The sequence below is a fragment of the Panthera leo genome, chromosome C2, assembly GCF_018350215.1.
Source record: "Panthera leo isolate Ple1 chromosome C2, P.leo_Ple1_pat1.1, whole genome shotgun sequence".
Lineage (NCBI taxonomy): Eukaryota > Metazoa > Chordata > Mammalia > Carnivora > Felidae > Panthera > Panthera leo.
This window is the reverse complement of record NC_056687.1, coordinates 135,799,062-135,825,411: the sequence shown is the minus strand read 5'-3', so window position 1 is coordinate 135,825,411 and position 26,350 is coordinate 135,799,062. Positions and strand designations below refer to the sequence as shown.

Sequence of the window (26,350 nt, the reverse complement as noted above, 5' to 3'; positions counted from 1 at the left end):
TTGGTATGTTTGTGGAATAGCAAATACAGTCCATAGGGATGGAACATAGTGATCAAAGGGAACCTTGGTGGAGATGAGGTCACAGAGGCAGTGTGGGAGAGCTTTCCAGATCATTCAAGGATACTAAGACTTGGTAAGGGCTCTAGATTTTGTTGAGTGTAATGAGACGGCCTGGGTTCAAGTCAAGAGGTTACTACCCTGACTTCTATAATGAAAGGCCCACTCTGGCTATTTTGTTTAGAATAGACTGTAGGAGAACATGGGCCAGACTGAGAAGACAAGTCAGAGGCTATCCCAAAAATCCATCTAAAAAGAGGTGATTCTACCAGGGTGGTAGCAATGGAGATGGTGAGAAGTGGCCAGACCTGGCATCTTTAGAAGGAGTAACTGAAAGCATTCACCAGTGGATTCAATTGCAATGGGAAAGGAAAAAAAGGAATCAAGAAATGATGCCAGGGGTTTTGTTAGAAACTAGAAGGGTAGAAGTACATTTTATGAGATGGGAAAAAAAGGAGCCCTGCACATTTGAGAGATTTCAAGAGTTTGGTCTTACATACGCTAAATTTAAGAAGCCCATTACGCATCCCAGAGATGGAAGTAGGCAGTTGAATAAATGAGTCTGAAGTTTAAGGATGATATCAATGCCGAAGATATAAATATGGACTTGGAAGGAATTAGATCATTTAGGAAGTGAGTATAAATGGAGCAAAGATGAGGTCTGAATACTAAGTACAGGAGATACCAACATTTAAAGGTTAGAGAAACCATCAAACAAGAGGGAGAAAGAGTGGCCAGTAAGGAAGAAGGAGAACCAAGAAGGAGGTCATGAAACCAGGGGAAACTAATCACAGGTTTCCAAGTCAGTGCTAAGTATATTTTATGTTTTAAAAATGATTTGTAGTATATAGATTTTATTTATTTTTTATTTATTTTTTTTTAATGTTTATTTATTTTTGAGACAGAGAGAGACAGAGCATGAACAGGGGAGGGTCAGAGAGAGGGAGACACAGAATCTGAAACAGGCTCCAGGCTCTGAGCTGTCAGCCCAGTGCCCGACGCGGGGCTTGAACTCACGGACCGCCAGATCATGACCCGAGCTGAAGTCGGCCGCTTAACCAACTGAGCCACCCAGGCGCCCCTGTAGTATAGATTTTAAAATTAATCAATTTAATCATGTCTTGAATCAGGAGACACTGGAGAAGATGCTCACTGTCACATTGTACACAATCTGCTTAAAAGAATGACCATAAAGATACCAGCAGGACTTCTTCACTTCTTTCCCTGCTTTGGTTAAGTGCAGAGACGGGAAGTGAGATGCGGTGCTGGATACATCAGTGAGTCTTTCTGCAAAAGTCTGATTACTCTTAGTTCAGACGAATCTCTTTTTATTATAAAAGCATGTTTATGATCAAACGAATTGAGCCATATTACCAAGCATTAGGAAACCAGAGAAGAATTAAACATATTACTCATCATTCGACCTTCTCCGTTACTGGTAATAAGTTTAAACTAGCTTTTGAAACTTTTTGCCATTCCCATATTAAACAATCATGAATAATCATAAAACAGTGAAACTGGCTTTTTTTTTTCCCCCCCACTTGTCATCATGCGGCCAGGTTAGTACGTTCTGTCCGGTGAGACATTTGGTTAAGTCAGTTTTGAAGATATCCAGTCAGATGTTTTCCTTTCCATTAAGAAGCGTTATGAAAAGAGAAACACTCTTCCCTTCCAAGCCACTGTGCCTCCTTCTACCTTCTCTTACTCCTCATTCCTGCCTTGGAGTTTACTTGTGGTATCTAGAGCTACCATTGTCATTTTGAGAGCTTGAGACAGCTTTTCTGGATATGGCAGAACTAAAGGATTGGAAAATGCCTGGAAATTTTATAACATCTCTGAATAGCAAAACTACCACCAGGATTTATATTTAAAGTAAACATGGATAAAGCACGTAAGTATGGATGTACTTATTGTCATTTTGTTGTATGTTTTCTGGCTGTTTCTTTTTCCTCCTCTGCTTTATTTTGTGGTATGCTTCGATTCTCTTCTTTCTCTGTTGTGTATTTACACTGGTTTTTGCTTTGTGGTTACCATTAGGCTCACCAATTGTTTGCAGTAATACTCTTTTCTTTTTAATTGCTGTTGTTGTTTTGTTGTTCACCCCCTTCACCCACTTCTCCGCAATGCCCCCCCACCCCTGCTCTGGCAACCACCAATCTATTCTCTGTATCTATAAACTTCGTTTTTTTGTTATTGTTTTCTTTGGGGAGGGGATGCTTTAGATTCTACATACAAGAGAGATCATACGGTATTTGTCTTTCTCTGTCTGACCTATTTCATTTAGCATAATGCCCTTGAGGTCCAACCATGTGGTTGCGAATGACAAGATTTCATTCTTTGTTATGGCTAAAAAGTATACCACAACCTCTCTACCTATTCATCCATCAATGGACACGGGTTACTTTCCTATCTTGGCTTTTGTAAACAATGCTGAAATGAACATAAACATGCACATATCATTTTGAGTTAGCATTTTTGTTTTCCTCAGATAAATACCCAGAAGTGGAATTGCTGGATCTCACGGTAGTTCTACTTTGAATTTTTTAAGGAACCTTCATACAGTTGGTCCATACTGGCTGCACCAATTCACATTCCCATCAATCGTGTACGAGGGTTCTCTTTTCTCCACATCTTTGCTAACTAACACTCTTTAAATCTTGTCTTTTTGATACCAGCCATTCTGGCAGATGTGAAGTGATGTCTCTTGGTGGTTTTGATCTGCATTTCCCAGAAGACTAATGATGTTGAACGTTTTTTCCTGTAACTATTGACTATCTGTATCTTGTTAGGAAAAATGTCCTCTTCAGATCTTTTGCCTGGAGTTTAATTAGATTATTTTTTGTTTGTTTGCTTGGGTGTTTATTTTGCTGTTGAATGGTATGAATCCTTTAGATATTTTGGATATTAACCCCTTATCAGATAAATGACTTGCAAATATTTTCTTCCATTCAGTATGTTGCCTTTTCACTTTGTGGATGGTTTCCTTTGCTGTTCAGGAAGTTTAGTTTAATATAATCCTACTTGTTTATTTTTGCTTTTGTTGCTTTTTCTTTTGAGGTCAGATTCAAAAAAATCATCTCCAAGACCTATGTCAAGAAGCTTACCACCAATATTTTCTTCCAAGAAAATATTATGGTTTCAGGTCTTACGTTCAAGTCTTTAATCCATTTGGGGTCAGTTTTTGTTTATGGTAGTTTTATTCTTTTCCACGTGGTTTTCCAGTTTTCCCAACACAATTTATTGGAGACTATCCTGTCCTTTCCCCTTTGTACTTTCTTAGCTGCTTTGTCATAAATCTCTATGTGTGCATTTATTTCTCGGCTGTCCTGTTCCAGTGATCTATATGTCTATTTTTCATACCAATACCATAGTTTTAATCACTTTAGTTTTATAATACAGTTTGAAATTAGGGAGCGATGCCTTCCGCTTTGTTGTTCTTTCTCAAGACTGCTTACACGCTCAGTGTCTTTTCAGGGTCACTCTTCAGTCTTTTGTAGTTCCGTGCAAGTTTCAGGATTATCTTCTCTATTTCTGTGAAAAATGCCATTGGAAGTTTGATAGGGATTGCATCGAATCTGTAAATTGCTTTGAGTCTTATGGACATTTTAGCAATATTCTTGCACACCATGAGCATGGGTGATTCTATAGTGTTGTGTATAGAACACTACTGATTTTTATGTATTGATTTTTGTATCCTGCAACTTCACTGAATTCATTTATTAGTTCTATCAGTGTCCTAGTGGAGTCTTCAGGATTTCCTATATATAATACTAATGCATCATCCGCCAATAGGGACAGTTTTACGTCTTCCTTTCCAATCTGTATGCCTTTTATTTCTGTTTCTTGCCTAATTGCTGTGAATAAAAGTGGTGAGAGTAGGCATCCTTGATGTTCCTGATCTCAGAGGAAAAGCTTTCAGCCTCTCACTGCTGAGTATGATGTTTCCTGACAGCTGTTACATATGGCCCTTATCACGTTGAGGTCCATTCTCAATACCTGCTTTCTTAAGAGTTTTTATCATACACGGATGTTGAATTTTGTGAAATGTTTTTTCATCTCTACTGAGATAGTGATATGATTTTTCCCATTCATTGTGTTGAAGAAGTGTCATCACATTAACTGATGTCCTGACATCCCTGAATAAATCCCACCTGATCATGGTGTCGGATCCTTTTAATGTATTGTTGAAGTCAGTTTGCTGATATTTTGTTGACGATTGTTACATCTATGTTTGTTAGGGATGTTGACCTGTAATTTTGTCTGTGATATCCTTGTCTGCTTTTGGTCATCAGGGTAATGCTAGCCCCAAAAAGTGAGTTTAGGAGAGTTACCTCCTCTTCTACTTTTTGGAAGAATTTGAAAAGGACTGATATTAATTCTCCTTTGAATATCTGATAGAATTCACCAGGGAAGCCATCTGGTCCTGGACTTTTGTCTGATGGAAGATTTTTGTTTAGTGATTTAATCTACTTCCCAGCAATTGATCTGTTCAAGTTTTCTATTTCATCATAATTTAGTCTTGGTAAGATATATGCTTCTGGAAATTTATCCTTTTCTTCTATGTTCTCCAAATTGTTGGCATAAAATTATTCAAAATAGTCTCTTTAGATACTTTGTATTTCTGTGGTGTCAGCTGTAACATCTCATCTTTCATTTCTGATTTTATTTGAGTCCTCTCTTTTTCTTTGGAGTCTAGTAAATATCACTCAGTTCAGTTACTCTTTTCAAAGAACCAACTCTTAGTTTCACTGAGCATCTCCATCGTCTTTTCAGTTTATATTTCATTTAATTTCTGCTCTAATCTCTGCTATTTCCTCCCTTCTAACTTTGTGCTTCTTTCATTCTTTTTCTAGTTCCTTTAGGTGTAAAGTTAGGTTATTTGAGACTTTTCCTGTTTCTCCAGGTAGGAAGTTGTCACTATGAACTTCCCTCTTAGAACTGCTTTTGCTGCATCCCATGTTGTATTTCCATTTTCATTTATCTCAAGGTATTTTTTTAAATTTCTTCTTTAGTTGTCTCCTTGACCCTTGGTTCTTCCATAGCATATTGTTTAATCTCCACATTATTTGTGACTTTCACAGTTTCCTTAGTAATTTCTAGTTTCCTATTATTATGGCCAAAAAAGATACTTGATATGTTTCCAGTCCTGTTAATTCTATTAAGGTTTGTGGGTTTTTTTGGCCTAACATATGATCTATCCTGTAAAATGTTCCACACACCCTGGAGAAAAACGTATATTCTGTTGCTTTTGGATGGAATGCTCTGTACATGTCTGTTACACCCATCTGGTCTAATTTGTCTCTTAAGGTTGATGCTTCCTTATTGATCTTGTCTGCATGATCTATCCGTTGATGTAAGTGGAGTGTTAAAGTCCCCTACTATTACTGCACTGTTGTATTTTTCTCCCTCCAGGTCTATTAATTTATGTATTCCGGTGCTCCTAGTTGGGTGCATAAATGTTTACAAAAGTTGTATCTTCTGGTTGGATTGACCCCTTTATTATTATGTAACATTTATCTTTGTCTCTTATACAGTCTTTGTTTCAAAGTCATGTTGTCTGATATAGATAGCTATGGCTACTACAGTTCTTTTGGTTTCCATTTGTATGAAATACCTTTTTCCACCCCTTCACTTTCAGCGCGTGTGTGTTCTTATATCTGAAGTGAGCCTCTTATAGGTACCATAGAGATGAGTCCTGTTTTGTTTGTTTTTTATCCATTTATCCACTCTATGTCTTCTGATTGGAGAATTTAGTACAACAAAAACCTATGTCCACACTTCATGAGGTACAAAAAATAAAGTCCTATGTATTTAAGTCACTAATATTTTGAGTTTTCTGGTACTTGAAACTGGAAGCATTCCTAACTGACATATACATCATGAATATTCCCCCCATTTATTGTTGTTTTTAAAACCCTAATTTGAACGGTGCTGTAATAATCAATATACCAAAAGTTACTAAGCTAAATCTTCTATTCTGGGAATTATATATGTTTTCTGGAAACTTCCTAGGCCTGCTCCTTAAAAGATTTTAATGTTTACATGAATTAAAGGTAGTATTTTGGATACATCTTCTACAATTAAAATGGACTTTAAAAATACCCTCCCCTGTCTTCTATTTACGGATACCAAATGACCTTGAAGACTTGTACCAAATTCTGTAATTTACAACAGAAGTCTAACAAGGGAAAAAATTAAGATGTGTATCTCATGATATAAACATATGGTATGAAGTAACATCATCCTAAATGCTTTTTATTTTTTCTGGTTATTTTATGTTAGACTACAATTTATGAGACAGGGTTGTTAGGTAATTGGTTCTTTTGCCCTTGTAAAGGCTCTTCTGGCATTACTATTCATCCACAATAGGAAAGCAAGGTGTATTTGCTCAGCAGGTGGTGATTAAATCACAAATAAGAATTCTCAGAGAGGAGTGCAAGTGTCTGCAAAAACAATGACTTGGAATAATCTCTACTTCTTAGATTTTTTTCTCCTTTCTCAGTTTGTTTTATGATTGTCTAGTCTACTATTTTCTCGGTGCAGCGACAGGAAAATTATACCATTTTATGTATTTGTAGCATTGCCATGTAGAAGAGAGAAGTGGTCTTGTTCTAGATTTGTCTGGGAAGTAGAAGCAATGTCCATGGATTGAGATCACAAGGGAAAAGATTTCATCTTAGCCTGAATATGATTGTATCTAATAGCTAACGCTACCCAAAAGGTCACAGGCTCCCTTAAGTACAGTGAGCTTCCTGTTTCCAAGAGCACTCGCTGAGGTGGATGACTGACACAGATTCAACCAAAAGGGGGAGTACAGCGAGCAGCAGAAACCTGGCCTAGAGGAATTCAAAGGTCATTTGAAAAAAACTAAGAGATAATCTTGCCATGATTTGTTGAAGGTTTTCCCCCCAACCGGGCCTTGAATTCTGATCTTCACTTCTAAATATAGAAATAAAGTATCTCAAACCTAAGTGCTAAATTTCTCATCATAGAATTTATAGGATATTTATAAATTATAAGTTATTATAAATATTATATATGTATTTACCCCAAGGTAAATTTCAAAAAGTAGTTTCAAAAAGGACCCTTTAAAAATATTTTTCCTAGGGACGCCTGGGAGGCTCAGTTAGTTAAGTGTCTGACTTTGGCTCAGGTCATGTTCTCACGGTTTGTGAGTTTTAGTCCCACATCGGGCTCTGCGCTAACAGCTCAGAGCCCGGAGCCTGCTTCGGATTCTGTCTCCCTCTCCCTCTCTCTGCCCCATCCCACTTGTGTTCTCTCTCTCTCTCTCTCTCTCCCTCAAAAATAAATAAACATTAAAAAATATTTTTTTTCCTAAGCAATAAGGATATGATTTGGATTTAAATTGTTTTGAAATGAAAGGTATACATACAGACACACACACACGTGCGCGTGCACACACCTGCACGCACGCACGTGTGCAGGCCCTGGATGTACACTGTGGGTCTCAGAATAGGATCAAGGGACATACTCATTGCACAGATTCCTTACTGTGGCTGTTTACATTTGCTTCAAGCTCAGTATATGAACTATAGGATCTTCATTGCCTGCATTTTTATAGCCCTAATTATTTACTGATATTTGTTTCTGTACAGATTCATGTAAATCGCTAAAATCAATGAATGCACTGCTATCCAATATATGTGCCTACTATGGCTGCCCCCTAATTCTCAGGTGTGAAGTCCTTGTGTTAATATCAAGGGTAGAGTTTTATAAACCATCATGTGTTTTGGAGAGAAGAACCAGGTTGCCACATACAATTGAGTAGGTCATGTCCTGAGCAAGTATGCCCACTTGAGGGTTATATGAGGACTGAAATCTAGTCTGCACATACTTCACCAAGCCATGAGCCTCGGTATTGGGTATCACGTCCACTGGACATACGACCTCCCATCAAATGGCTATTCCCAGGAGATTTACAAACAACAATTACAGAAACAAAACAAATGAAAAAGGTCCATATTGTTCTTTGCTGCACTAACATGTATTGTTTAACTAGATCACCAAAAATATATTTATATCCTGTAATCTCATACCCTTCAATAATACAGGTAAAGATATTGAAATATAAATAAGTGACTTCCAGAAGAATTACAATTAGCCAAAGGAGAATAATAAAGTCAAGTTCAACTGGATTTTAAAACTAACTGATTTTTTTAACATTTGTATTAAAATACTTTTTAGTATAATATATGTATGGCACACAGGATATCGACACCTATTGTCAACACAAAAAGGTATGAATAGTTTCTATATTTAAAATTACATCTTTATATTCTTTTTTCTTGTCTTAGTTATCTCCATTTAGTCATGTTCTATATAAACACCGATTAATGGAGACCATGTCATTCTAAGGCTGCAATTTGGATGAATAATTTTACCCATAGCTCACACACCATATCCTCCTTTCCTGATACCGTGAAACAGGCATATAAAATGGCTATATTGTAATAGTTCTGTCTAATTTCAAATGTGAGGTTGTGACTCATAATGAGAAATATATATGGTCTTCTTGGCACTCAGCTCCTAAAACTCCTATAACTTCCTAAGCAATAAGAGCAATGGGAGAACTTTTGTTATAATATTTGATCTTTTGTCCTCAAAATCCTGTAGAATGAAATAACTCCAGGATGAAATGAGTGAGTGGTAAAAAACGTCTTACTCTTCAGAACTAACTCCTTTCAACCACACCTGAGTTTATGCTAACGAGGTGAATTTTGGAAAGCCCCTAAGGATGGGGGCTGCTCGCCAGTGGAGCCAACCTTGTGATTAGAGGGTTGGAACGTGCAGCCCCACCCCCACTTCCAGAGAGGATTCAGGACGTGGAGGTTGAACCAGTCATGAATGGCCAATGATTGAATGCATCACGCCTCCATAATGAAGCTTCTATAAAACCCCATCAGGATGCAGTTCAAAGAGCTTTTAGGTTGATGAATATATAGAGACGTTGGGAGAATGGTGCACCCGGACCGTGGAGAGGGCCGTGAGTAAAGGATGAGGGGAGAAGAGAATATACGATACGGGATTTAGCAGGGTACGACTATCCACACTTTGTTACTGTTGTGGTGATGGTTGTGGTTGCTAGCCACAAAGCTGCACAGACCAAACCCCATACAAAGGAAGACTTCTAATGATTCAAAGAGAGACCAACAATCTAAATTTCTCTGGGGAATCTGTGGAGCCCTTTACATACTAGTAAAAGATGCTCATGTTAGCTACACTAAGAGGTCCAGGACTGTGCCACCAGGCTTCTCCCTGCCTTCCACCATCCCGGTTCCCAATCTGGACACAGACATTATGTATTCAGTGACCTTTTTTTAAATTGTTTATTTTACTGTATTATTATTATTTTTTTTACTTATCTCTTTATATAAGCCCCCACGTTGGAATCCAACTTCTTTATTAAACAAATATGCAATGTCTATTTCCCAAAGTGTGTACAATGGTATCTTCGCCAAAAGCCAGTGTTCCTATTTTTAGTTAGCCATTTTCCCTAATTATTTTTAAAAATCAGGTCACTCAACTAGCATACTTTTCACTAAGCACCTTAGATTACTGTAACTCCGTGAATTCAAAGTAGCTGAGACAATCTAGAGGCATTAGAAAGATTCGCAGTCAGCTCCTGCACTTTTAGGGAAAATCTATGGTAATATTTATCTTTTTAGGTTATAACAGATTTATACAGATAATCATCGTTACATGGTTTTTATTATTAAATATTCAAATATAAAAATGAAGGAGTAGTGTGACCAACACCTAGGTCCTTATCATCCAGAATTAGTGAACATTAAAATATTTCCATATTAATTTCTAATTTTGCAATATTGTAGCTGCAGCTGACATGCCTTTGTCAACAGTAGTCCCTCTCTTCCTCCCCTAGAAGCACACAAAATCCGGGAGTGGGCATGTACCCAACTCATTTTGGTTTCTACATTTTCACCATTTTTGTATATATATAAACAGCATATAGAAATGTTTTATGTGTTTGTAAAATTTACAAAAATTATATGATTTTTAAATTTAATTCTATGATTCTTTATGGATCATTCTGAAGTCTGTTTCCCTACCCCTAGTAAATTTTGTTTTGCAGATCTATCCACACTGATAACTATACATCTAATTGTTTCATTTTAACTACTCTACGGTAGGTATACACCACAGTTTATTTACCCATTCCTCTATGGATGGATATTTTCCTTCCTTCCTTCCTTCCTTCTTTCCTTCCTTCCTTCCTTCCTTCCTCTCTTACTATAATTAACAAAGTAGCAAAGCACATGAGCATGAGTGAGTTTCTCCAAGTTCATTGTTACATTTCTAATAGCAAATGGAATAACCTTCCTTAGTAGGAGGCAAGAATTCATTTATCTCATACAAACAGCCAAACCATAGCTAAGCATTATAACCTACAAAAGCACTATATGTATTTTGCAAAATATTTATGCAGCAATTAATCCACTTATTTTCATTTTTCTAAGTATAATTAGCAAATGATGCTGGTGACTCTTCTAACACAAACTTTCCACTTAACAAAAGTTCTTCACTTACTATGGTATCCTGAAATTGGCACCCTCTCAGTGGGCTGACAGTAACAATAATTATCAAATCAAAGTCGTTTTCAACAGTATCAAGAGTTAACATTAACAGGGTCAGGCGGAGATGGAAGGCACTTAAGAAACCAGCTTGGTTTACATAAAGAGAAAGAATATCAAGGCATGAGGTGTAAGGATAAGAGGCAAGTAGCATCTATAATCAGAACATCAAAAAATGGCCAGGTGATAGAAGGAGCCATTTAGGTTGAACAACAGGAAATTGCCATTTTGTAGGTCAAATACTAGCAGTTTGTCAAAATGGGTCGTTACTCATACTTTCTGGATTTGGCATGAACAGGATTGGTATTCTGAAATAGTCAAGACCTATTTCTAAGAGACCTGTAGGTACCAAAACATGTGTGACCCATGCTAATGGAGATTTGGATGTGTTCCTTTCCTGCCATGCCTCTCAGATGCTTCAGACAATTCTCACACTAATGGGTGGAAACTCACCCTTTATCCATGGCCGCCATCCAGAGCTGTGCATTGGTGACTTCACAGAAGATCCCAGCCAAAGGGGAGGTAGAGGATTGGTGACCATCCTCATGCCCCAGGATGTTACTTAATCACCCACGGAGGTCTCTTTTTCTAAAGAATCTACCCAACAGGTGTGCCTTTTGCTAATTTTCACAAAGCCTTCTATAGGCTGCTATGGATCATCTCTCAATTCTATACAAGCCTGGAGAATAAAATGAACTGGGTATACCAGGGGAATGGTGGTTTGGGTCTTACATGCAAACAACGGCTCTCTTCTGTTAGAAGGGACCCTTGGTTTTCTTGTAGCTCCAATCTTTCTACATCAGAAATCCCTCTGCTGAAGTTGTTGAGAGGTTGTTTGAGAGGTTTTCAGTTCTAGATTCTGAATGAAGGATATGGTTGGGAAAATAAAAGCAAGAGTCAGATTATCTTCTTGGCAACCAAGCAGAGATGACGTATTCCAGTGACATTAGGATATCTGCAATCTATTGATTGAAGTTAATAAACCTGTAAGGTGTGTTTTGTTTGCCAATCATGCAGAAGGCTTCCATGTGACCATGTATTTTTCTTAAAAAAAAAAAAACCTGTGGCACTAATTCCTCTCGATTATTCTCTTGCTAAAAATAAATTCCAACTGAGATACAGGAGCAAACATCTCAAATGTGTGATTCAAAATTTTTAAAGCATTTCAGCAAAGTGACCTCTGACTTTAGCTGGGAATTGTGTATTCACTTGTGGTGTCAAGTCTCAACTCATTACAATTAATCTGATGTATTGATTTAATATCTCAGGCAGAGATGTATTTACCTGGCTAGGGCACTGTGGAAGACGATTCTAGGAGAAAAGGAATGTTTGCAAATGAAGATGAGATACTCTGATGAAAGGAAAGCTGACAGTGAGGAGCACTCACAGAATGAGACCCCAAACACTCATTACCCCAAGGCTCAATCCCCCAAATTAGAGCTAATAATGATTCAGCATTGCATTGTTGGGTACTTTCATTCTGTAAAAGAATACCTTGGGGTAGAAAGGAAGCCAAGCAACAGATTTGTTCCTGTAGGCTCGCCCATTAAGAGAGGGTTATTTAAACTAGAGCCAAATCACAAAGAGCCATTTCCACAATAGATATCAGCAATTCTACAGAAAAGATACTTCCTCTCTTCTCTAACCTATAAATTTACTAATATTTTCAAAATTGTCTGTTCTGATCATACAAGTAATAAGGTACTAAATAAAATGTAAAATATACAAAAATCATGATTCTGTTAAAGACAACCAGATCGTTTTCTTTCACCTTTATTATTCATCCAAAAAAAGTTTAGATTGCCTACAACATACCAAGCGTTATGCATAACAAAAGGAATACACTGAATAAGACAATCCCTGCCCTCAAGTTGTGTCATCTAATGGGGAACATGTATAAATATAAAGGAAAATGAAATACATTTTGATCAGTGTTATCATACAGGTACAGACACATATCTTATATTGAGATACGATCAAATTTTTTAAAACTCTGCATCCTTCATTTTCAGTTAATGTACATTTTCTCCATTACAGCAGATACACGTTTTTAACATCATGTTACTGATTGCAAAGTAGTTCACGCACTGGATGTACCATAGTTTGTTAACCATTTTCTTATGTTTGTATGTTCTGAGTGAGTATTCAAAAACTTTCACTCTTGGGGCGCCTGGGTGGCTCGGTCAGTTAAGCGGCCGACTTCGGCTCAGGTCATGATCTCGCGTTCCGTGAGTTTGAGCCCTGCGTTGGGCTCTGTGCTGACAGCTCGGAGCCTGGAGCCTGTTTCGGATTCTGTGTCTCCCTCTCTCTGACCCTCCCCTGTTCATGCTCTGTCTCTCTCTGTCTCAAAAATAAATAAAAACGTTAAAAAAAAAAACAAAAACTTTCACTCTTTCACTAACATAATGATGGGCATCTTTCACGTTTGTCCTAAGGCAAATTCCTAGAAGTTAAAGTTTGAGTTGAAAGGGTAAGAACATTTCAGAAATTTCTGGCACATATGGCAAAACTGCTTTCCAAAGAACAAAAGCATTGTGCCAAATTACATACCCACCAGGAATTGAGCTTTTTAAAAGATACACACGCAAGTACACACTCTCAAGTATTCACAGTCTGATTTCTTCAAGGTTTGAGAATTATCTAAATGTAAACAATCTCTTTGTTTATGGGCACAAATAAAGATACGTTTATATTACATAAAGATTCAGAGATGATTGGTTTTGTCTGATTGTAAAAGATACCTATTTCAAAATTCAAACTTTTTTTAAAGTTCATTTTATTCCTTTTGAGGGGTGAGGAAGGGCAGAGAGAGAGAGGGAGAGAGAAACAATCCCGAGCAGGCTCTGCACTGTCAGCATGGAGCCCGACATGGGGCTCGAACTCACAAACCGTTGGATCGTGACCTGAGCCAAAATCAAAAGTCAGGTGCTTAACCAACTGAGCCACTCAGGCGCCCCAAATTAAAACTTTTTTTAAAGCAAAAGAAAACACAAGTTTTGGTATCATACCATCAATGACACATTATACATTCTGCTATAACCTTTTATCACAACCATCTACAACCACGAAGTATCAAGATGGCAGGGCGGCTCACCTGTCTTCACTTCTCATCAAGTCTAGTATATATCTGCGTTATCTGGTTCCAAACAAGGTGGAATGGCCCCTTGGTTATTTAGACTTTATTAAACTTTTATATTTATTCTTTACAACTATAAAATGGAAAAAACCACCAATACCAAGTAAAAATTAGTCACATACATGGAAATCAAGAAAGCTGTCTCCAACTTTTATACAAACCGGGAATGAAATTCATTGAAACTCTCAAATTATTAGAACACATTATTTTTGGTCAACATCTTCAGCTCTTCTGTGTGTGTGAGATACAAATTGATGGCACTATTATTTACTTCCTCAACTACTTTCCTACCTTTGAATAACAAATAAACCGCAAACAGAAGTAAGAGGGCCAATAATGGCTCTTCCCACTGGAGGAGAAATTCTACATTAGTTTACAACTTGAAATGATAAGTGTCTTCCAATTTGTTTTATAAAAAGATGCCAAGCTTGAAGTTCAGAGATCTAGTTTTGGCTTTGTCACTTACTAGCTGACTGGACTTGCAGCAATTACTTTACCTCTAAGCCTCGGTACCCCATCCATGAAATGGTGTCATAGGAAAAGAATCGGTTACCGCCCCTAAAAGTGCATGGCACACAGTAGGTGTCTTGGAGATCAATCTTTTTTCATAGCTAGGCTAATTCCTTTAGCCTCTCTTATAGGCCTTTTTAGCCAAACCATTAAGTGTGTGGCTTTATTCATGACTTTCCAGCTCATCTTCTGCTTTTTATCTATTTTTGAAAATAACCTGATGAATACAAATGAATACCAATTAGCTAAATATACTGGTGATGTAGCACATGAAAAAACCTCCTTTTTATTTGTCAATTGGGATAAATTTTTTCTAATGAATCATAGAGCTAGCAATGGTGTGAGTAGAACATTTATTATATTTCCTATAATACAATAAAGAACCTATTTTATGGTTTCATTGAGCTGCTTCTAAATTTCACATCTGTGCCACTCTCATCCAATGGGTACCAGATGATCATTATTTTCATTTTGAAACTCTCATGTGATGCAAAATAATCTAGAAATTCTAATAGTACTCAATACCAGCCTAACATGGTCTAATGAAAAAAGTATAGCTTAGGGGCGCCTGGGTGGCTCAGTTGGTTAAGCATCCGACTCTTGATTTCAGCTCAGGTCATGATCTCACTTTCATGACTTTGAGCCCTGCATCAAGGTCTGTGATGACAGGGGGGAGTCTGCTGGGATTCTCTCTCTCCCCTCTCTCTCTGATCCTTGCTCTCTTTCTCAAAATAAATAAACTTAAAAAATTAGAAAAAAAAGTATAGCTTAAAGGTTAAGAATGTGGCTCTCAGAATAGGAATCAGCAAACTTTTTCTGTAAAAGGCAAGAGACTAAGTATTTGAGGCTTTGAGGCCCATCTAGTCTCAGTAACAAATACTCAACCCTGTCAACGCACAAAAGAAACCATAGAAAATACGTAAACAAGTAGTGTTATGAAATATTTGTTGTATTATTTTCAACCATCTACAAATACAAAATACAACTGCTATTTTTTAGCTCACGTGTTGTTCAAAAACAAGAGGTGAGCCAGATAGGGTTTGCAGGCAGCTGTTTCCATACCCCTGCTCCGTAGTCATTCTGTCTGGACTCAAATTCTGGCTTATCCCTTGCTGGTGGTGTCACCTGAGCAGAATAGTCTCCTCTCTCCACTTGGATCTAAGCTGGAACCATCACCTATATCTCATTCGTGTGAGTTTCGTACGATCTGAACGAGGAATACACAAAAGTGCATTACGTTATGCATGGAGGGTTGCGGCAAATGGTAGGTCCCTTCCCATCTAAGCGTTTTGATTTTCACAGGTATCCCCTATGGTGGCAACACAAGACTCTCGAATCCAGACAGACTTGCACCCCAACACTGGCCACTACTTTTTACCACGTTACTGAGATGTAACCCGAGCCTACGAGCAGGATTGCCGTGAGAACCTGGTGTGTAGTACGTGCTAAATGTTCCACAGAGTTGCTGCCATCAACAAGATGTTTTTAAGGTTTGGGGGTTATTGTTGTTTTATGCTAAATTCTTTTTTCCTAAGTTTCATAGGACATAGTGGATATGCTTTACATCTTTAGGTTGCTTATAACCTGTGTGTGCCCCTGTGTGAGTGTGTCTCTGGTCAAGTTCCGTACAGGGAACAAAGCACTCACATTCAGATTTAACCCATGGTGACCTGGGAATTCTTGAGTTCTCACATATATGCTGGTTCCCAATCTAGACAATGGGTCACTTCTAGGAGCAAAAGTTCTCACTGGGGAAGAAAGGTCAAGTAAAACCATCTTACTCCCTCTGCATCCTCCCCATCTCTCTTGGTATCAGAAGAGAATAAAATCCTGGCTCACTAGAGGTACAGAACACTACTACTATGGAGAAGGGCAACTTCACCTGGCTTAGGAAGAAATGAGTAAAAGGAGGGGAGGGGCAAGATAAGCTAAAGAAGAAAACATAGATGGGGGAGATGTTTTGTCTAGTCTTCAAGATGAGGGGGAAAACCAGATTGAGGCACCCAAAGAGTGATGTTCGCTCTAGAGGAGAACCATGACCCTTCACTATATTATAGCTGAGTGAGTAGAAGCAACATTTTCCAGGCAGTGATTTGAAGGAGTCACTGGACGAATTCAGGTAAAAAAGAGCCCAGTGGAGAATCCAGGTGAAGACCCACGAGTATGGCTCTGAATACAGATCCTAAATCTTGTGGTCTTGTAGGAACGTGGGACACTGTGGATCTTCAGAACTGTGCATCAACTGCAGATGTCATGCGTGCTGGTGTTGTTTCCTGTTACTGGGACTCTTTGGGGAACATTTTAAGACGAGTACTGCTTTTGCAGAGCCCCACAGAGCTCCAGGAGGCACGATTCAGAATATAGTCTAGTAGCCTCGTGTGAGTGGCACCTGCTAGAGCTCTGCAGAGCACAGACTGCATAGACTGACTATTAGAGACTAGACAGCTGCCTTCCCTGCAGAGGGACTCTTCTCCTGGGTGTGTGCATGTGTATGTGTGTGTAAATGTGGTGCTAGAACAGAAAGCATAATGCTAAACAAAGCACCATGGCCCCAAGTGTGACTTGCTCTCTTAGTGCCAAGGCCTTATCAAGACAAGGAGTATAGAAACTATACCTTCTTCTGAAGGTCTTGTTTCTCACAAAACACCCAGCACCAAATACCAATACCATGACCAATACCAAGTACCAACACCAAAGTTTGAGGCAAAAAGTCTCTGGGTATTCCAACCATGACTGATCAAATCTACCTTTTGCAGGACCCAGGAGGGGAATTTCGAAGACACACACACACACACACACACACACACACACACATTCAAATTTATATAATGGTACCAAACATATGCAGACATTTTATAAAATAAATACTGCAGGCAACGCCTTTCCTAAAGCTATCCTCCCAACACTGCTGCTAACTGAAGCACTCCCCGATGAAATCTGTATTCCCAGCATGAAGGCTGGAAGCATTTTTCAAATTATGCCTTACGAGAGAAGCGTTTGATATTTACACCATTGGAAGGAACGTCCAAGAGTAGAGGCAGTTCCACATGGTCACAAGGAATTTCAAATCAAAAAGATTATTTCAAAATTTATATTTGCAGCTCCTCACAATGTGGTCTATTCATGGTATCACTTTTCATAGGCGGCAAATTCATAATAAACATCTGTGAACACACAAACAGTAAGACTCACTTAAAATCACCGGATTGTCCGTACACCTGACCTACCACAAGAGCCAAAATACTTTATTGGGGAAAATAATGTTTTATCCTCACTTTCGTCCTGGATCATGGACATAAATAGTGTCCACATCAATTATCTACAAATGTAAGAGTACAGGAAACAAAAGGAGTCCTAGAATAGATGAGAAAGCCTACTCCAGGGGTTAAGGCTCACAAGGAACTCTCAAGTCCACATCAATAAAACATACTACCTTCCACAAGCCGTGCAGTAAGCCAATCATTTTGTAAGAAGGAGAACTGAACTTTACACAAGAAGGGCAAGCTATTACAGGAAATATACACACCACATTCAGGAATCAGGAAAAAGGCTATGATTCTTAGAAGTCCTGAGGAAAAAAATAAGATACTAAAAAAACAATGACCATTAGGTCAATCTACTACTGCATTTTCAAGAAGCAGTCATATCTGAAGTCTTTGACCTTGAATAGCCTCGAATAGCATGATGTGATGGAAAGATTTCTAGGATGGGAGTCAGCAGACAGGTTTTTGCCCTTACTATGTTACTAATATTCTATGTGACCTCTGGTAAATCAATTAACCTCTCTCTCTTCGGTTTCCTTGTTTGTAAAACAATGGGTTGGATTATTATGGACTCTTCCTTCCTGTTCTAACACTCTGAACTCTATTATGTCTCTTCAAATCTTCCTCCACATTGGCATTTAATTTCAGAGACTGGGAATAAAGTCCAAACCTCTCAGGTTAGCATTCAATTCTCCATATTGCGACTATAGCTTTTGCCTCCACCTTTATCTTGTTTTATTCCTGAAACCACATCAGTGTTGATTCAGACCCTCTTTTTCTCTTGCTTCTTCATCATGGTTACCTCTGTCTTTCTTCCCTTTTCTTCAACTGAACTGTCTTTTACTCCACTCTATCTTTTTCCATCTCTTGTTAGAGTTCTATATATCCAACATAACTATAAGCTATATGTCCCTCAAAATGTCACAAGCTGGGCCATTATGCATGGATGCATCCATTAGTACAGTACCTAGCAACACCTTGTCCAAAATATATCCTTGAGAATGACTGGTGATTCCAAGCTTGGTAAAAGAACTGAAGTCTGTTCATACTTCTGTTAAAAATCAAAACCAAGGGGCGCCTGGGTGGCTCAGTCGGTTGGGCGTCCAACTTCGGCTCAGGTCATGATCTCGCGGTCCGTGAGTTCGAGCCCTGCGTCGGGCTCTGTGCTGACAGCTCGGAGCCTGGAGCCTGTTTCAGATTCTGTGTCTCCCTCTCTCTCTGACCTTCCCCCATTCATGCTCTGTCTCTCTCTGTCTCAAAAATGAATAAACATTTAAAAAATTAAAAAAAAAAATCAAAACCAAGTCAGCCTTAAAATAAAAAAGACAAGAAATAACAAGTGTTGGCAAGGATGTGGTGTAAAAGGAACCTTTGATGTGCCCTGTTGGTGTCAACATAAAGGTACAGCCACTGTGGAAAACAGTATGAAGGTTCCTCAAAAATTAAAATTATAAATACCATATGATCCAATAATTCCACTACCCAAAGAAAACAAAAACACTAATTCAAAACGATATATGCACCCCTATGATTACTGCAGCATTATTTACAATATCCGAGATATGGAAGTAACCTAAGTATCCATCAGTACATAAATAAAGATGTGATACACACACACACACACACACACACACACACACACACACACACACACAATATGGAACTACACAACCATTAAAAAGTATGAGATCTTGCCATCTGCAAAAACATGGATAGACCTAGAGGGTATCATGCTAAGTGAAATAAGTCAGACCGAGAAAGACAAATAGTATATGATTTCACTCATGTATGGAATCTAAAGAAAACAAAACAAATGAATAAACAAACAAAAAGCAGAATCAGACCTATAAATACAGAGAACAAACTGGTGGTTGCCAGAGAGAAGGGGAACGTGGGATGGGCAAATAGGCGCTAGGAGTGGGAGATACAGGCTTCCGAAGTTATGGATTAAATAGGTCACAGACAGGCATCAAAAGCACAGCATAGGCAATATATACAATCAGTGATATTATTATCGTGTTGTGTGGGGACAGATAGTAGCTATACTTGTGGCGAGTATAGCGTAACATACAGAGAAGTTGAATCACTATGTTTTACACCTGACATGTTGTAACATTGTGTGTCACCTACACTCAAATAAAAGGTAAAAATTAAGAAAATTCATAAAATTTTTAAAAATCAAGGTGAACCTTAACAAAAGTCAATTCTTCTCATCCTTGTGGGAAGGAATCCCTTTGAAAAGGACAGAGAACAACATCTCAGATCACTGTAAAAGTCTTACTTATCTTTAAACATAGAATAGCTAAGATTCATAATTTCCAAGGCAAATATAGTTCAGGAGACAAGAAAAACATTACTAGTCTAATTTTTCATAGACTTCACCAGCACTTCTTAATGGATTACATTGTCAAGTGCTTCACTAACTTAATGGCTGGATACATTTAAATATTTTCTACATTGGAACATATAATGTACTCAACACTGAAACATGTCAGAATTTGCTTTTATTCAATGTCCAAGAAAAAAAAAAAGGTCTCTTGTGTGAGTTAGGCTGTTCTGTTTCCCATATAAAAAAACTTTACCACTCAATGCCAATTGATCTTAACAGAAATCTTGGCTTTCTCTCTCTCAAGATATGCACACATTCTCCTACAAGGAAGCACAAATCAATGAAAGATGTTTCACCACAGGTCTTCATCTGCCTTTATTAACTCCTCTGTGCATTTCCAAATATGATTTATATGATTTCAAATAATTTTTGATCTTTCCCACCCTTGACTTTGCATATCTTTTTTCCTAAGAAAAGACATTAAAGATTAAAATATTTGAGATGAAATTAGAAAGTAATGTAGCAGTACAACCTTTAAAAAGGCAGAAATTATTAAAAAAAATTTTTTTCCAGAAAAATACAAGAAAATGGTTAAGTACATGGTGAGCCCTTGAGTGACTGGGACAGAAGTTTGTAGTTTCATGTTTGTGGTCCCAAACGATCATGTAAGATGTAATATAATGTGTCCCTAAAACGTAAGGCAACTACGTAATTTTTTATTAGAGACTCAACTCAAGAGTTGGTTACCTGTTCAATGCTGGGGAAAATCTGTGATAGCAAAAGACAAAATATCAGTCCACAATATATTTACTTCATAGGAGACAGTGGTAGGTAATTTTAGCTACATGCAAATTTAATCTGACATAAAGATCTTAGAGAATTGCTGTATAATGTGAAACTCTTCTAATGCCCTATGTTTGGAATTGCTGTTCTCAAGCCAGAATTTTCCTCTCCAGTAGCTCTTGCCCAAGTGTCAAGCAATAATAATTCAGTGTAATCTTAAGGGCTCCAGGGGTATCTACCTCTCCCACAACATCTACGACACGTAGAGTGCTAATTACTCTCTCCCTTAGGAATCTGACCCATTTAGTACATAGGTAGAGATAAAGACCACAGGATATTTGTGTCAGAGCTGGAAAGAGAGTTGGAGATGGGGCTCCAAACCTTTGTTTTATAAAATAAGGAACTGAAACCCAAAGAAGTTCAGGGACTTGATCAAGGTCTACATGTGCATAGGGCAGTACACACTGGAGTCACTTGGGAAATCTCTGGGGACAGATAATCCAGGTGTTTTTCATTAGAAAAGCATAATATGGAGGCTTTCTTTCATCCCCCACATGGGCTTCATCCTAAAATGTATCCTCAACAAAATGGATGCTACTGATCTTGCCGCAGATTTATCTGGTCAAAGCAGAAGTTTCAAAGGTTTCAAAGTCTCTACAACTGGCTTACACTTGAGCTGGAAAGTTCTTTTGAACCACTTACGTTTATCAAAGCTTACTATCACTATTTTTCTTGGGGTGCAATTTATTTCAAGGGGGAGCTGGTACTATTTGTCACACTGCAGCCAGTTGTACAAGGCGTTACTGATGTATTCTGAAACCTTTACTACAGTTATGCTGATGATTGGAAACGCCAAACAGAATTATCCTTGGTACACAAATGCACATGCTTTGACCTATCCTAATTAATCAATTCTAGTTCAAGTAGAAAAGATTAAACATGTCACCACCATCTTTTCTCCCCCAAATTTGAGGGTTTTTTTGCTATATCATTTATTTTAACTGACGTATCTACAATATATATGGAATAAAGGCATTCAGCAAAAATGGCATTTAGCAATTTTCTCATAATATCTGCAAATAATTAGAAAAAAAACATTTTTTTAATTTTTTAATGTTTATTTATTTTTGAGAGAAAGAGAGAGAGAGAGAGACAGACAGAGAGACAGAGCATGAGAAGAGGAGGGCAAAGAGAGAGGGAGACAGAATCCCAAGCAGGCTCCAGGCTCTGAGCTGTCAGCACAGAGCCCAACGCGGGGCTCAAACTCATGAACTGTGAGATCATGACCTGATTCGAAGTTTGATGCTTAACAGACTGAACCATGTAGGAAAAAAAAAAACATTTTCTAATGTAAAAATGTAATTTTCTATGTAGACAAACATGGCTTCATTTGGAAGGCACATAGAAAAGAACTCAGGTAATTTATAGAAGCTTTAAGGCTATGAAAACCTATTCAAGTCACTTGACTCCACTTGGTCCTATAAAAATGTGATGTTAATGTTATTTTTTCTTATACTTAGAGACTTCATAAAGATTAATTATTTAACATCTACACATTTTTTAGAAGTTGCAAAAGCCAGTGGAATTACTAATATTAACTGAAAATGAAATTAAACTTTATTTGAAATTTTTGTACCTTTGACCCCAGAGGACATGTAAAAATGCAGCAAAAGCAAAAGAATTGATAAGGCAGAGGCTGGGAAGATGCAGGTTTTGGAAGTCCTAAAGCTTTTTTAAAATAGGGGGAATTTTGTAAGAAAAAAATAAAAATGCAGTTAGGATGAGAATAATCACAAAAAAGACAAATTGTAGAAGGTGGCAAACACAAACATCACCAAATCCTGAAGAATAACATATGGCTTGGGGCACCTGAGCGGCTCAGTCGATTAAGCGTCTGCCTTCGGCTCAGGTCATGATCTCGACGTACACAGGTTGGAGCCCTGCGTCAGGCTCTGTGCTGACAGCTCGGAGCCTGGTGCCTGCTTTAGATTCTGTGTCTCCCTCTCTGCCTCTCTCCTGCTTGTGTTCTCTCTCTCTCTCTCTCTCAAAAATAAGCATTAAAAAAAAATTAAAAAGAAAAAGAATAACATAACGGCTTTATTAACGGACTGCCTGACATTTTCTTTGTGATACTTTTTACAGACAGGTTGTTGGTTCTGTCTGTTTCAATCCTCCTTTCTCCTCCTATGTTCAGATAAGTCCGGTATGGGCATCATAGCAACCCGCGGCAAGGTCCCCAGCCCTGCTCTTGCGTGTCCTAACACCTGATGACTCACGGAGTGGGTGGCCCGAATCTTCTCACAAACCATTCATTCCTACACCAGGATAACTAGCAATAGCTACACTTGGAAATTACTGCAAACTACATAAATATATTCTGCTCAACCCAAACTGAATAAATATTTCCACGTTGGCTGGATCCCAAAACTGCCTGCAGCAAACAAAAGGAAACTATGGCAATGGCAGAGGAAAAATTAGAATGGAAAGAGACAGTACAATAAGCCTATTGTGGTTAAAATATATTACTTTTGAAAATTTTATAAACAGAAATGATTAATGGGGCACGCTAGGGCCCCTACCAAGGCAAGTGAAAGGCCCTGAAAGCTTAAGCTTCATTACGTTCCTGATAAATCCTCATCTGCAGAAAAGAATCCATCCCTATCATAATGAACTACCTCTGTAGTCAAACACACCCAGTGTTTTCTTCTAGATGGATTCATGTGGACAGCACCAACAGGATAGAGAGAAAAAGGAGACATTGTTCAGGAAGCAAATGACAGGTGGCTACACAAGGAATAAGATGGGTTTATTACCTGTGGATTCAGGGATCAAATGTGTTGCCTCAGTCAGCTGCTACCTCCTGGTACCCCTGCTGTTTTATGGTCGGTCATGGATAATGTTGCCATCCATGAATGAATGTGGCTGGAAGAAAATCAATGGCATGTTTCCCACATCTGTGTGGCCAGGCCTTCCCCTGTGACGTCTGCTCCGTTTTTGAAGCCTTGCTGAGAACGTTCACCTCCTGGGCCTCATGATGTCAGAAACACACTTCCAGGCTCTCCTATAGACTGCCAAATCTTCCACCTGACAGGTAAATGGCTTAAAGTGGTATTTCAGCATTGATTTTTTATTTCAGGTGGTATTTTAGCACTGATTCCTGAGTTCGAGGAGAAACTAAACCAAAATGGCCAAGGCCAGGCTCGGTGGTGATGCAAACTGCATGAGACGTGAGCTATGCCCTGTGGCTGTACTTCGGCTGGAGTTTAAGAAGCATTTCCAGGCATCTACTACGGGCCAGCATCCATGCGGGCGCCAGAGTGAAAACCAACATTGGGTAAGACATGTTTGCCATCATTAAACTCCACATTCTATGAGGACAGAGGCTCATACCAAACAGACAATATTTGTGAGGACAAGGGATGATCGCAGATAATTTTAATATAAAACGATGGAGTTTAAGACCAAGAAATGCACAGTGAGTTGCCTAACTCAGTGGTTCTGCTGGGAATCACTCCTGACATTTGGCTACCAGGGACCTAGGAGAGGCCTTGATGAGATTATTAAGAAAATTGGATGTGACATCTGTGGGCCATTTAAACCTCATCCACTCTAGTGAAGCCAAAGAAATGTCTCCCAGAGCACTCTGTGGTCACTTTAGGAGCTTTTTGCTTTTTGACGCTAGTGGGAAAAATCACAGAAAGTCATGATGCCTGACTTCTCAATCTATCAGTTTCTTCTAGGAGCTTCAATGACTGCTTCTCTACCTACTAATGACAGTGGAAACGGGTCCAGAGAGGCCTCTAATTGTCCCACTGGGAGGATTTTAGTTTCATCCCATACGGGTAAAATGCCTTGATCTCTCAGAAGGGAGGGACAGCAAGCCCCCTCCAGGATTGGCAGTCATCATGAGTGTGACATTTGGCTAAAAGTCCAAGCAGGGTACTACAAGAAAGCCATGCAACAGTGGCGGTGCTCAATAAAATAGTTTAAGATATGTTTCACCCTCCCACCTGTCTTATTCCAGTGTATTAAAATACGCATTTCTACAACTAAACCCACAAAGTAAAATGAGAAAGCTGCACACATTTTTTGAGCTGCTATTACGTCCCAGGGACTGTTGGTCTAGGTGCCTGGAATACACCAGAGAATAAAACAAAGAGCCCCTGATTGGGCTTACCATTCCAGTATCAGGGTGGGGAGAAGACAAACAATAAACAACAAACCTAGCAAGAAGCAAATCATCGAGTATGTTAGAGGATGGTAAATAGTACAGAATAAAAAAAAAAAAGCAATAGACAAGGGGAACTGGGGGGGTAAGGGGAGGAGTTGAGGCATGACTTTAAATAGGATGATCAGGAGAGGGAAACATTACTGAGGGCTTATCTGAAGGCAGACTTAAGAAGGGGGCACCTTGTGAATCACGTGGACAGCCGGGGTGTGAGGATGCTCCAGGCAGAGGGAGCAGACAATGCAAAGGCCTTAAGGGAAGAGCACATCCAAATATTCAAGGAGCAGCAAAGAAGGCAGCATGGCGCCCAACGGTGAACAAGGAGAAGCATAGTAGTGCTAGCAGTTCAGCTGTGTGTCTCCAGAGCTCATATGCTGAGGTCCTAACTCCCAGTACCTCACAACGTGACCTGATTTGGAAATAGACCCAATGCAGATGTTATTAATTAAAATGACTCATAGTGGGATTAGGGCAGGCCCCTAGTCCAGTAGGACTAATGTCCTCGTGAAAAGGGGAAATTTGGACACAGACATGCACACGGGGAGAACACTGTGTGAAGACTGGAGTGATGTAGCCCCAAACCAAGAAAGAAAGCCAGGAGACAGGCCCAGAACATGGCGTCCCCTAGAGCCTTCAAGAGGGAAGCCGGCTGACACCTTGATCTCAGACTTGCAGCCTCCAGAGCTGTGAGACAATACATTTCTGTCGCTTAAGCCACTCAGTTGTATGACTGTGTTATGGCAACGCTAACAATCTAACAAAAGGAAAGGAGGCCAGAGAGACAGGAAGGGCCAGATGATAAAGGGTTTTAATACAAGGACTTCTGATGAAGAGTTAAGAGAGCACTGTCAGCAGAGGAGTTACATGATCTGCTCAAAGGCTGAGCTCTGGGACACTCCAACTTTATGAAGTCTCAGAAAAGGGAAGGACATGGCAAAGAAGCTGAGGAAAAGTCGCCAGTGACGTAGGAGAAAACCCAAGAGAACATACAGCCAAGGAAAGCTCACGGTACTTTTCAAACTAAGACCATGGCCAGATGGTCTTGTAAAAGCATCCCACTGTCAGTGGGTCAGGGGTCATCACTCAAGAGGGAAGACAGAGAAGTCCATCACCGTCTTCAAAAGCATTATCAAGCCAGTTGAAGCATAAAAATATCGCCTAAATCCATGGAGGGTTCATTATGGTTGGTGGAGTTTTTTAATTTCTTAAAATTCAGATATTATTTATCAGAAGAAAAAAAACAGAAACTAAATGGTAATATCTGGTCTCATTGTAAGGGACTTCTACTATTTGTGCCGAACAGAATCCCTTTGAATCATGAAGCAGAGACTTGTAAGGTGATTCAGAACCCCGAAGGCCTCGGAATCTAGTTTAGATTCATTTAGATCGAAGAAAACAGCTTCATTCCCTCAACTCCAGTGGCTCCTAATATGT

At 38.9% G+C, this 26,350-nt stretch overlaps 1 protein-coding gene and 1 long non-coding RNA gene across 2 annotated transcripts in view; one reads left to right on the top strand and one right to left on the bottom strand.

Annotated features, from left to right (window-relative positions):
- The window catches only part of KCNH8 (potassium voltage-gated channel subfamily H member 8), a 355,694-nt gene that overhangs the window by 251,065 nt on the left and 78,279 nt on the right, over window positions 1-26,350 (bottom strand). The gene's annotated exons all lie outside the window — the stretch shown is intronic.
- On the top strand, window positions 109-24,611 carry LOC122198739. Its single transcript, XR_006193126.1, has 4 exons — window positions 109-133; window positions 15,616-15,744; window positions 23,825-24,022; window positions 24,419-24,611. It is a non-coding gene; the product is annotated as an uncharacterized LOC122198739 (long non-coding RNA).